This window comes from Eublepharis macularius, chromosome 1, assembly GCF_028583425.1.
Source record: "Eublepharis macularius isolate TG4126 chromosome 1, MPM_Emac_v1.0, whole genome shotgun sequence".
NCBI classification, from domain to species: Eukaryota; Metazoa; Chordata; class Lepidosauria; order Squamata; family Eublepharidae; genus Eublepharis; species Eublepharis macularius.
In genome coordinates, this window is record NC_072790.1 from 239,339,931 (window position 1) to 239,352,208 (window position 12,278).

Consider the following 12,278-nt stretch of genomic DNA (forward strand, 5'->3'; position numbering starts at 1 on the left):
GGGTAGGAAGGGGGTTAAGATCCCCCTCTTTACGCTGTCTTCCTTGCCTGAAATGGCCCTGGAGAGTCACTGTTTGGTTCACTGTGGGAACACGTTCAGGTACTGGTGTTGTGTGTGTGTTATGTGCTGTCAAGTCGCCTCCTTCCTATGGCGACCCTATGAACGAAAGACCTCCAAAACGTCCTCTCATTAACAGACTTGCTCATATCTTCCAAACTGGAGGATGTGGTTTTTTTTATGGAGTCCAGCCATCCCGTTTTAGGTCTTCCTCTTTTCCTAACATTATTGACTTTTCCAGGGACTCTGTGGGTACCCATATTTTTGCCATGCACATCCATGAGAGGAAGGAGAAAATAATACCTTTTGGGTGGGAGTAGCGTAAAAGAAATTGACTTGCATTCCTGATGCTGAAAATTGGACATGCTTGTGCATTCTGCTGCTACCAAGACAATTTAAAAAGAAGCTGCCCTCGGCATGGATGTGGTGGGCGGACAGGTACGCGTTGCATCCAGGACAGTTGATGGATTAATAGAACACCAGAAAGCAGGTATTAGGATGTTGGGGTGGGGGGGACGAAGCTTTTTTAGTCCTCTCCCATTTCCCTGCCAGACGGTCCTGGTAAAATTGCAGGTGCGTCTTTGCCATAGCATAAGCATGATTGTGGGGAAATGGAAGGGCTAGTAGGGAGTGACGTGGAATGGGAATGTGTGTGCATGCTGCTCTTGCACCTTGTACATCTGCTGTAGCAGTGGTGTATTTTCATCTACCACCCCCTTGTCTAGAAGCCTTCATATGCTCATCATAGGCCATGGTTGTCATTGCAAAGATATACTGAGGCTGACTTATAGAACGCTGGAGAAGTGGCATATAAATTTTCTAAATACAGGAATTATGGGGTTAGTGCCAAAATTCCTAAGCACTTTAAGTGCACTAAAGCACCATATTTGGGGGGTACCTTTGTTGGTCTACAGTAAAACCGAAAGGTTCAAGTCTAGTAGCATCTTGAAGACCAGCAAGACTTTCAGGACGTGAGCTTTTGAGAGTTAAAGCTGTCTTCATCAGATACCTAACAATTGGTTAGTCTTAAAGGTGCTACTGGACTCTTTTTGATTTTGCTACCACAGACTAACACGGCTAACTCCTCTGCAAAGGGAGCTTTGACTCTCCAAAGCTTATACTCTGAAAATCGTGCGGGTCTTCAAGGTGCTACCGGACTCAAATCTTACTAAAGCACCATGCCCCCACCCTCAGCATTCCTACTGACAGTTAATTTTGTTTCATCAGTTTTGAAGGGTTTTCTTCCCAGACTCTTTTGCACTCAGAGTGGTTAACAGGACGAGGCGTTGGATTAAAGGATAATCCTAGGCAGATAGAAACCCCATTAAAAAGTTTCCAAGAATTTAAGAGCAATTTAAATAGATAAAACACAAACACAGTAAAAGTCAATTTAGTCAATAATAGCTCCGTTGTAAGCACTCAAAGGAGAACCTCGCCATCGCAACTGGAGATCAGAAACCAATTTTAAAAGGACCTTTTTGCTATCTCTGCAAAAAATCATTAGAATGCCTTTCTCGGTGCGGGTGGGGCGTGATTGAAGAGGGTGAAAGCAACTGCTTGGAAAACTTGTCATCACTGATGACAGTGCGAGGGTACTCTCCTCTACAGCCTCTTTGGGTTGTGTAAAATAGTAAAAAAAGTCCAGTAGCACCTTTAAGACTAACCTTTATTGTAGCATAAGCTTTCGAGGACTGCAGCTCTCTTCGTCAGATGCATCTGACGAAGAGAGCTGTGGCTCTCGAAAGCTTATGCTACAATAAAGCTGGTTAGTTTTAAAGGTGCTTCTGGACTACTATTTTTGCTACTACAGACTCACACGGCTAACTCCTCTGGATCTTTGGTTGTGTAGGCTCTTTAGTTGTGTAGAAGTGTTCATTAAAACTAGCTGGGCTGCCGTATGAAACTGACATGACTTCTCTTTGTGAGTATGCAATGATATATTTGTTAAAATTGTTGAGGCAATATTGTGTTGATTCTTTGTTATCTATAGAGAAACAAAGTTTATGACTACCATGAGGAAAGGAAACTCCAACTAGCTTGCTTGTTGGGGTTGCAAACAGAAAAAACTTAAAGAAGTGTCCCCACTCTCAGACTTTTGGAATCACAGTCACATCAAGGAATCCTATAACGTAATTCTCTAAGCGTGTTTCGGACGATGCACATTTATCCTGGTGCGCCTGCGCGGGCACACCAGGATAAAAAGGATGCCATGGAACGCCGCCTCCGGAGGGCGCTGCTGGTGGCGGAGGGCCAGGGGAGTCTGCCCGGCCCTCTGCTACAGGGCTTCGTAGCCCAGCTGGAGGAGGAGGGTGGCATGGCGCGCCAGCAAGCGAGTGGAGGTGAAGCGCCCGCCGCCCTCTGACTCCCACCAGAGCCGAGCTGTGCTGCTTTCGGCAGAGCCAGGGCGACAGGGCGGGGGTGAAGTGCCTGCCGGGCTGCACTGCACTGCTCTCGGTGGAGCCGGGGCGACGGGAGCTACGCAGCCCAGCTCTGGCGGGACTCACAGGACAAGACATTGTCAAGAGGTCCACAAGAACAAGAAGGTGAGTGCTGCGTCCCCCCCCCTCCTGCTGGGCGGATAAGGGGACTTGGCATCCCTAACTGAAAGCTTCTTACTTTCCCCACCCACACCATTTCCCTGCCCTGCATCATAGACTCTTCCCCCTTTTCCTGCTTCCTTTTCTCCTTCCCACTCACTTTCACCACCCCCTTCTTCACTCTCCCCCCTCTCCCGGTAGCCTCTCCCCCATATGGCCCAGGTGTGTGATGCTGGCTGAGCCAGGCCCAGTTGCATCGTGGTTAACTGGCAAGTACTTCCAGTGGGTACTTCACTTTTCCCTGTATCACCTTTCTGACACTTATTTTCCCTTTCCCTACTTCTAGGAGCCTCCATATGCTCACGTTTCCATATGCCCTTCTGTCCTTTAAACGCACTAAAAAAATTACATTTTATCTGCCCCCATCTTCACCTGTATTTCTTAATTTACTTCATCTATATACTTCCCTTCTCCACAGTGGGGATGCAAGGCAGCTTACACCATGCTCATGCCTCCATATTATCCTCACAACAACCCCAAGAGGTAGGTTAGGCTGAGAGTGTGTGACCGGATAAATGTCAGCCAGTGAGTTTCTACAGCAGAGTGGTGATTCAAACCTGGGTCTCCCAGATCCTGTTCTGAAATGCTAATCGTTATACTGCACTGACTTTTGTTGGGGGAGGGTGGAGTTGCTGTTCAACAGTAGCAAGCAATCGTGTCTGGATGAGTAATGCAAGTCATGTGGTATCTGGTTGTCAGGTGGTTGCTTCTGGGCCTGGGCCCAATGAGTCCCCCCTCAAAGGCCAAAAAAGATCAGGAAAGGGCCCTGCCCCCTCCCCTGCCTTTTCCTGACAGAAACCAAGCCTGGAATACTGGCTAAATTGTTATGGTTGCCCAGCAACAGCCACTAAGGGCTCAAGGTTTAAGCTGAAGGTGCTCCTTTTTATCATTTGGGGGTTTTTAAAATAAAAACCACTGTTTTCTTTTAGATTTCAGACTTTTTCTGCAAACTTGTGGCATTTTTCAGGTGAATAGGAAGAGCTGTCTTGTCAGTTCATGGCTCCAGTCTCTGAATTTAAATATCCTCATATCAGGGCCACTTGTCTATTGGTATATAAGATACGTAGTAATTGTATTTTTATTATTTATTCTGCCTTTCTCACTGAGATCCAGAGCGGATTACACAGTTGCAAGTGAAAATACAATATAATCAACAGCTCCCCGCCATCAACTTTTTCTGACCTGTAAACCATTTTATAGGCAAGGGTTCCTTGGGATTTGAAAAATTGATTTAGGAGGTTTTTTATGGAAAAAAGGTTGGGAAACACTGCTTCAAAGATTAACACCAGCACCTTGAATTGAACCCAGAAGCAAATTGGAAGCTGGAGCAGATGCTGTAATATTGGTCGGATGTGCTGCAAGTGTCCACTCTCAGCCGGAAGTCGAGCATTCGTCACCAGCTGAGCATCCTGATATTTTTTGTAGTAGTTCTTAGCATTTTCTTGTGTGCCTCCTCCCGCTTTTTCTTTTTCCTCCGTGGCATTGGGTTAGAAGCAAGTCGCAGGATGACTTGTGCTGCTGCCACTTGCTTTGGGGGGACCGTCTCCATCATTCTGTGAGCGAATCTCCAAGGAGCTCTCTGCAACAGGTTGTGCAGAGTATCACTCTTGGGTCTCTTTAATGGCTTGGGGTGTTTTTCATTTTTTAAATTCTGTAATCCACGTTGTTTCCGTCATCTAATTCTGCGTTTTTCATTGGACGTCTTAATGCTTCGTGATTGCATTGTTTTTCAATTCTATAATCCCCCTTGAGTCTCAGCAAGAAGGGAAGGCTATAAATACAGTAAATAAATCTTAAAGATTTGATGGTGGTGGAAGATCCGCTCCTGTAAGCACATCTGGTTGTCAGATGTGGATAGAGCACACTTGTTCCCATTGCACAAGCTGGAGAAGAGGAGTCTGTTGGGGCCTCCGCTGCAGCCATCTGGCAAGTCTGTGGCCGGCAGCTTCCAGTAGCAGAAGGTGCTGTAGCTGTCAGACAATGCTGGTATAAGCTTTCTGGAGTCAGATACCAATCTCCTCATACCATTATCTGAAGAAGGGAGCTTTAACGGTAGAAAGCTTATAGCCTGGAAATCTTGTTGGGCCTGAAGGTGCCTCCGCGTTCAAATCCTGCTTTTCTACTGCAGCCCAACTGGCGACCTACCTGAAAGTATCGCCAATGAACAATGCAGTCGGATTAGGAATACAAAATTCGAGAGGGTGTAACGAGTCAGATCCCGTGTCTAAAACCAAGTTTCAACTTGCCAGGAGAAAGATGGATCTCTCTCCGGGGAAGCAGAAAGCAGTTAGTCTTTAGACCTGTCAAACAGATAAGTTCTTTGAACCAGCTGTTTATCAGTACATTTATTTATATAGGGTTCAATATTGCTTTGCAACTCCTTATCAAACACACAGACACCAATCTAGAGTTTATTTCACTTTATTGAAAATATACCCTAGTTTTTTAATGAAGCAAGCAATCAAAATATAAATGGCTATTAATATGAATCCTATAACAATAGAACATAGAAAGACAATAAGAAATAAGTTCACTAACATTTCTCAATAAATCCTAAGTTTACATTGCTCAAAGTTTCCATGAAATACATAGGTAGAAATAGTTTCTCACCTAGATTCTCCCAAGAGATTTCTTCCATCAGTACCCTGCTTATTCTTTCTGTGTTTGCAATGATATACCTAATCATATGCAAATATTTAGGGTCTATTCACATGATAGCACAAACAAATATTGATTGGTTTGACACTTCACTGAATATTCATAATTTCATAGTACAGCCTTCCAATTAGTTAAAAAATTATGTCATAATCTAAACTTCACAACAAAACTACAAATCTCCAACAAGTGTCAGGAAAAGTTAAGTTGGACGATCACCATTGGTTGAATCTCTGATAGAAGAACATCAATCTCAGTAGAGGCCACTATTTTAATTAATTGTCAAAGGATGAAAGCACACCTGTTGAATTACCTTACACATAGAAAAAATACACTGAAAGTTCATGTAAAGTTTAAAATTCATCTAGAGAGTATAGAAGCTAGGCCTAGTATTGTTCAGTATTGATTATTGGCATATGATCTTAATCTATATTGGCATAACAAGGGCAATCCTAAACAAAGTTTCTCCAGTCTAAGCCCATTGATTTCAGTGGGCTCAGACTGGAGTAACTGTTTTAAGATTGCCCTGTAAATGAGACTGAAATTGTAGCGTGAACAGCGCAAGATTGCAAAGACACAAGGCGATGCGCTCCCCACTCCCATATACAAACAAACCAGCATCCAGTGGCACGTTAGAGCCCAACAAGATTTTCAAGGTATAAACTTTCTGGGGTCAAAGCTCTTGTTGTTCAGATACCAATTTGTTCATACCCTTATCTGAAGAAGGGAGCTTCGACTGTAGGAATCTTGTTGGGCTCTAAGGTGCCGCTGCGTTCAAATCCTGCTCTTCTGCTACAGCCCAACCAGCTACCTACCTGAAAGTATCACCAATGAACAATGCAGTAGCGTTAGGAATACAAAATGGACAGGCTAGTAGAGAGTCCAGTAGCACCTTTAAGACTAACTAACTTTATTGTGGCATAAGCTTTCGAGAACCACAGCTCTCTTCGTCAGATGCATCTGACGAAGAGAGCTGTGGTTCTCAAAAGCTTATGCCACAATAAAGTTGGTTAGTCTTAAAGGTGCTATTGGACTCTTTACTATTTTGCAACTAAAGAGTAACACCACTAACTCCTCTGAAAATTGACAGGGCAATCCTAAACAAAGTTATTCCAGTCTAAGCCCATTAATTTCAATGGGCTCAGACTGGAATAACTGTTAAGGATTGCCCTGTAAATGAAAATGAAATCGATTTCAACCAGTTCAGACTGGAGTGACGGTTTAGGATTGCCCTGAAAATAAAAATGAAATTGATTTCAACGGGCTTCGGCTGATGTAACTGTTGAGGACTGCCCAGTAAATGACACCCAGAACAGCAAACCACCCAGGCCGGTGTAGCCTGAGCAGTGCAAGCTTGCAAAGGCACAAGGCGATGCGGTACCCGCTCTGGGCTCCCCACTCCCATATACCAACAAACAGCGTGCCCGAGGCATGGGGTGCTGTAATGCAGAAATGCACTCAGAGCAAGGCGATGCGTCCAAGAAGCGCTGCAATTCTGGTTGTGTCTCCCGCCTCCCCGCGTGGCATGGCTTTTGAAAAAAGTTCCGGGGGGGGGGGGAAGAGCTCTCTTGCCCTCTCCAAAGATGGCGGCTCCCGCCTCCCCACGTGCCTTCCTCCGTCACATGCCCGTCGCTACGCTCCTCCCCCCCGCCCTTTCGGGCGTCATCAGTCCTTGCCGGCGCTCCCCCTGCGCAATAGAGGCGGTTTCTTTCGACGGTGCCCGGAGGGTGGTGGGGGAGGGAGGTAAGGCTCAGCTGCGCGGAAGGAGAAGGGGGCGGGAGGGGGGGGGGGTGCGTGCATGAGCCTGCGTTCCTGATCTCCCTGGGTCCTTTGCAATGCAAGCGCCGAAGAAGCCCCCGGCGGCTATCGGCACCCCCATCACCTCCAGGCCTGGGAGCGCAGCAGCCCCCTTCGCTCTGTGCGGACGCACTAGCCGATGCAAAGCCAGCCAGCCAAATAGAAGCCAGTGGCTTTGCATGCTTACTGCGACGTAAACCCCACTAAGTCTATTGGGACTTGCGCTCGCAGCCTGCTCTGGTATTGCAGGGGAGGGGTAAAATATATAACGTTTGGAGAAGCCTGTCGGTGGTTCGGAGCTCATTAGAGCCTCCATGGGCAAAGGCACCCTGTAAATCTTGTCTCTTAAGGTGCCGCTGGACTCCAGTCCTGTTCTACTGCAGACCGACACCTGAAACTCTAAATACAAGTCGGTGTGGGTGGGAAGGGGTGGTAAACCAGCGGGCGTAGAGTGGGGTCTTTACACCTTTCTTGTGGGCCTGATCTCAGCAGATCTCAGAAACTAAGCAGGGCTGGCCTTGGTTAGTAATTGGATGGGAGACCTCCAACGAAGACCAGGGTTGCAGAGGCAGGCAATGGCAAACCGCCTCCATTAGTCTCTTGCCATGAAAACCCCACCAGGGGTCGCCATAAGTCAGCTAGGACTTGAGGGCACTCCACCATCCATGGGAAGGGGCGCTAAACCAGCAGGGGTAGAGTGGGGTCTTTACAGCTTTTTTGTGGGCTCCCCTGCAGGTCTATCTGCATTTGGGAACAAAATACTGGATCAGGCAGAGCACGATTAAGGTCCAGAGGCACTTTAAAGACCGACTAGATTTCCAGGGTATGAGCTTTCTAGAGTCGGATCTCCCTTCATCAGATACATGGGCCTGATCCGGCAGAGCTACTGTGGCATTTGCTCTCTTATTCCCGCCCCTCCCTATACTCCTTATAACAACATCCATTCATTCCCTGTCACTGCCTCTGACATTGTTCGCTTACCCTGCTTCCTGGAATTCAGGGCATTTTATGCCGTTCTCTCTTCTCCAGTATTATCTTTGCAACCGTCCTGTGATGTTAAGAGAGCGTGCAACTAGCCCAAAGTGATCTCAGTGGGATGGGATTTGAACCCAGACCTCCCCCTATTCTACTCTGACACTGTGACTATATTAAATCGTGTAATGGACAATCCTCTGCCCCCTGCAGCCCATAATGTCTCTCAGTGCAGCACCGCATCCCTTTCTGCCCCCCCCCCCTTTACCATGGCATGAAGGGCAGAGGCGATACAGAGTGGATTATTCACCCCATTGGCCTCCGTCAGTTACCAGGCTCAATTCAAGGGTTTGGCTATCATATACAACAGCGGACCCCAACCTTTTTGGCACCAGGGACCGGTTTTGTGGAAGACAATTTTTCCACGGACCAGGGGGTGGTGGTTTTGGGATGATAGAATTGTGCACTTTCTATTATTACATTATAATATATAATGAAATAATTATACAACTCACCACAATGCAGAATCAGTGAGAGCCCAGAGCTTGTTTTCCTGCAACTAGACAGTCCCATCTGGGGGTGATAGGAGACAGTGACACCTGAAGTGTGTTGCTTGTGTCCATAATCTCGCTTTGGTTGCTGTCGCTGCAGAAAACCCTGCTTCACCCTGCCCACCACTCACCTCCTGTGCGGCCCGGTTGCTAACAGGCCACGGACCAGGACCGGTCCACGGACTGGGGGTTGGGGACCCCTGATATACAAAGCCCAACATGGCCTTGCTCCCTCATACCTACAGGACTGTCTCTCTCTCTCTCTGCTCCACCACGGCAGCTTCTCTCATCTGAATAGGGGCCTCTGCAGGGGCCTCCCTGCAAAAGAGCAAAATCACCAGCTGCCTGTATACACATATTCTCTGAAGGGGCCCCCATGTTATGGAACAGCCTGCATGAAGAGGTCAGGAAAACTCCCACTCCAGGCTTTCTGCAAAACCAAATTATTCAGGAGGGCATTCATACATAGTTCCAAGGGTGTACTGTGCACAGTAATAAGAACTGGTTCAGAGAGGCTTCAACAAGGGATAGGGACTGTAGACTGTACTACTGCGTGCTGGCTGTTAATGTCACTTATATGTCAAATTGCTTCTATTTTGTTTCAACATTTTCAAACTTTTGCAATCTATGCAATCTATACCCTATTCTTTTGTTTATTGAATGTCCCAGCTGTTGATCATATTGAATTACACTGTGCGGTCTGTTTCTAGTCTCTGTGAGAAAGGCGGACCATAAATAATGTAAATAAATAAAATAAATATAGTTAGGGTCTGTCTAGTTGTTCTAGCAGTTTCAGCATTTAAACCGTCTCTGCTCCTTTTTTGATACTCTTTTTAAAATCAATTGTCGGGACCTTTCAAGAAGGTTGGAATTAAAATGTCGATGGGAAAAATTTAATTTGAACAGAGCGAGGGCCAAATGCTCAGGGAGAGTCCCCGAGTCAGAAACCAGAGTTGTAGAGTGTTCTTTATTTTTGAAATTTTAGCAATGTGTGTTTAAACAGATGCCGTATTTTGTTGCAAAAGGGCATTGTTCAAAGTCTGCAGTTGGAGAAGGAACGATTAAAGACCTCCCCGTTATTTCTTGTTCCCTGTGCCAGACACAATCTTCCCTTGGCTTTCTCTGTCATGAAACACAAGTATTTGGCCACATCTTGGCTGGGACGGGGACAGATCAGCCGCTGTTGGCTTTGCCAGTAGTTAGAATTAGCTCTAGCTTTGCAAAAGGACCGCTCACAAGAGGCCTGGGGTAGTTTAGCTACTGGGACTGAACCTGTTGGACAGATAGTCCCCCGTGGGAATCTCCACTCTGCCAGGTAGTCCTGGCCTTTTCTTTCAGAACCCCCTCTGCTGTGCGGGAGATGGATATTACTATGCAAGCATTGCTATGAAATAGTCAAATGATTATTGGGTTAGAAAGCACCCTGTGGTGGACTGTGATTTCTATATGTGTACGTGTGGGAGCCTTCTTGTGAGTTTATCTTAACTTTTGTTAATTTCTATCCCGAAAAATGTTGCTATGCCTAAAAGTAAAAAGAGCACGTGCCTACCTAGCTCAGCGTTTCCTTGCAGCCAGTTTGCTGTGGTTCTGTTTGGGTGGCATTCATCCCTCTGCATGCCAGCCAACTCTAGGCACTTTCCAAGTCTTGACCTCAGCCCCTGCGCTCTGTCTGCTACTCTGCCTTGTGTGTCGGTACCAATTTGAAAGATACTTATTAGGTTTTCTCCATCTGTGATGTGTCGTATTTATTATATAGAATAGCAGCATAGCCCATTGTGGGGAAAAAATACAGCGGGCTCTAGAAAGGGGAGATCGGGCAGGCAGGCATTTGCTCCTCCTCCGTCACTGTTTCCAACTGGTGAAGGAGGGGGGTGGGCATTGTCATTGCTCCACGCCTGATCTGCCTGATCTCGGCCATGTGAAGGGGTGGTGGGCTTTGCTACCTGCTCTCATGTTCTGTGTCTGACTATGACTGGGTGAAGGGGGGCAGGCATTGCTGCCTGCTCTGAACCTCATCCCAGCTGGTTGAAGGGGGGTGGGCATTGCCACCTCCCTGCTGGGTGAAGGGAGAAACAGGCCACCTGCTCTGCACCTGATCCTGACAGGTGAAGGTGGGTGGCGGGCTTTACTACCTGCTCTGTGTCTGATCCCAGCTGAGTGAAGGGGGTGCGGGCATTGCCACCTGCTCTGCTCCTGATTCTGGCGGCTTGAGGAGGGGCAGGCATTGCTGCATGCTTGGCTCCTGACTCCAGCAGGGTGAAGACAGGATGGGCATTGCCACCTGCTCAGTGGCTTATTCTGGTAGGTTGAAGAGGGTGGGCATTGTCTCCTGCTCTGCATCTGATCCCAGCCAGGTGAAGGCACGAGGTGGGCATTGCCACCTACTCCACCCCTGATCCCAAATGGGTGATGGTGTATGTGTGGGGGTGAGCATTGCCACCTGCTCCGCCACCAATACCAGCTGGGTTAAGACAGGGGAGGGCATTGTCATCTGCTCTGCTCCTGATCCCAGCTGGGTTAAGGTGGGGGTGGGCATTACCACCTGTTCCACTCCTAATACCAGCTCAGTTAAGGTGGGGGATGAGCATTGTCACCTGTTCCACTCCTGATCCCAGTTGGGTGAAGGAGGGCGGGCATTGCCATCTGATCTGCTCCTGATCCCAGCTGGGTTAAGGTGGGGGGTGGGCATTGCCACCTGCTCCGCCCCTAATACCTGCTGGGTTAAGGCAGTGGGTGGGCAAAGCTCCCTGCTTTGCTTCTAATCCCAGTTGGGTGAAGGGAGCGTGGGCATTGTCACCTGCTCTGCTCCTAATAACAGCTGTGTTAAGGTGGGAGAGGAAATTCCACCTGCTCCGCTCCTAATACCAGCTGGGTTAAGGCAAGCGGTGGGCATTGCCACCTGCTCTGCTCCTAATATCATCTGGGTTAAGGTGGGGGTGGGTGGGCATTGCCACCTGCCTCCCTCCAAATACCAGATGGCTGAAGGTAGGAGGTGGGCATTGCCACCTGCTCCTGGTCTGGGCTTCCTACCATGGCATATTTTCTGGAGGGACATGGTGCCTTTCCTAGGCTTCCTTCAATGGCAGCGCCCTCTGGTGGTGCACCAGGGTATAAAGTGAGTTATCTGAAATAAGCTTACCCAATTATATAGTAAGATGTTTTTACGTTGCCTCTTCCGAGTCCTAATTGAGGCAGCTTACAGTTGCAAATTTCCACATGTATCCTTTGTAATGGTTGCTCGTAAAGTCTAGCCAAAGCAGCTGCAGTACAAAACACTGGTGCAGGAATGGGGTCACCAATTTTACAATAATAACACTAACAACAATAATAGCGTGCTTATATAGTGCCCTTCTGGAAAGATATAGTGCCCTTCTGGATCAGTGAACAAAGTCAGTCCTATTATTGTCCCCACGATATAGCTGGGGAACTGGGGCTGAGAGGAGCGGCTTCCCCAAGGCTACCTGCAGAGTCCATGGCAGTAGTGAGAGTCGAACTAGCAGACTGCTGATTTGCAGCCCAGCTGTTGGTGCTCCTGCAAAGTTGACTGATAGCAAGACCCATAGCTAGACTGTACGCCACTCTGTCTCTCTCTCTCTCTCTTTCTGTCTGCTAGCAGCAGATACTTTGTCGGTTTTGTTCCTGAATCTTT

General features: G+C 47.5%; 1 protein-coding gene across 3 annotated transcripts in view; it reads left to right on the plus strand.

The window, feature by feature from the left end:
- Positions 1–12,278, plus strand: part of ADAR (adenosine deaminase RNA specific) — a 57,522-nt gene that overhangs the window by 7,963 nt on the left and 37,281 nt on the right. Inside the window, exon 1 of one of the 3 annotated variants that reach the window (XM_054994626.1) lies at positions 6,982–7,052. The exons of the other annotated variants lie outside the window; for them this stretch is intronic. The gene's annotated coding sequence lies outside the window, so the exon portion shown is untranslated. Of the gene's footprint in view, positions 1–6,981; positions 7,053–12,278 lie in introns of those variants that run through there. 3 annotated transcript variants of the gene reach the window in all.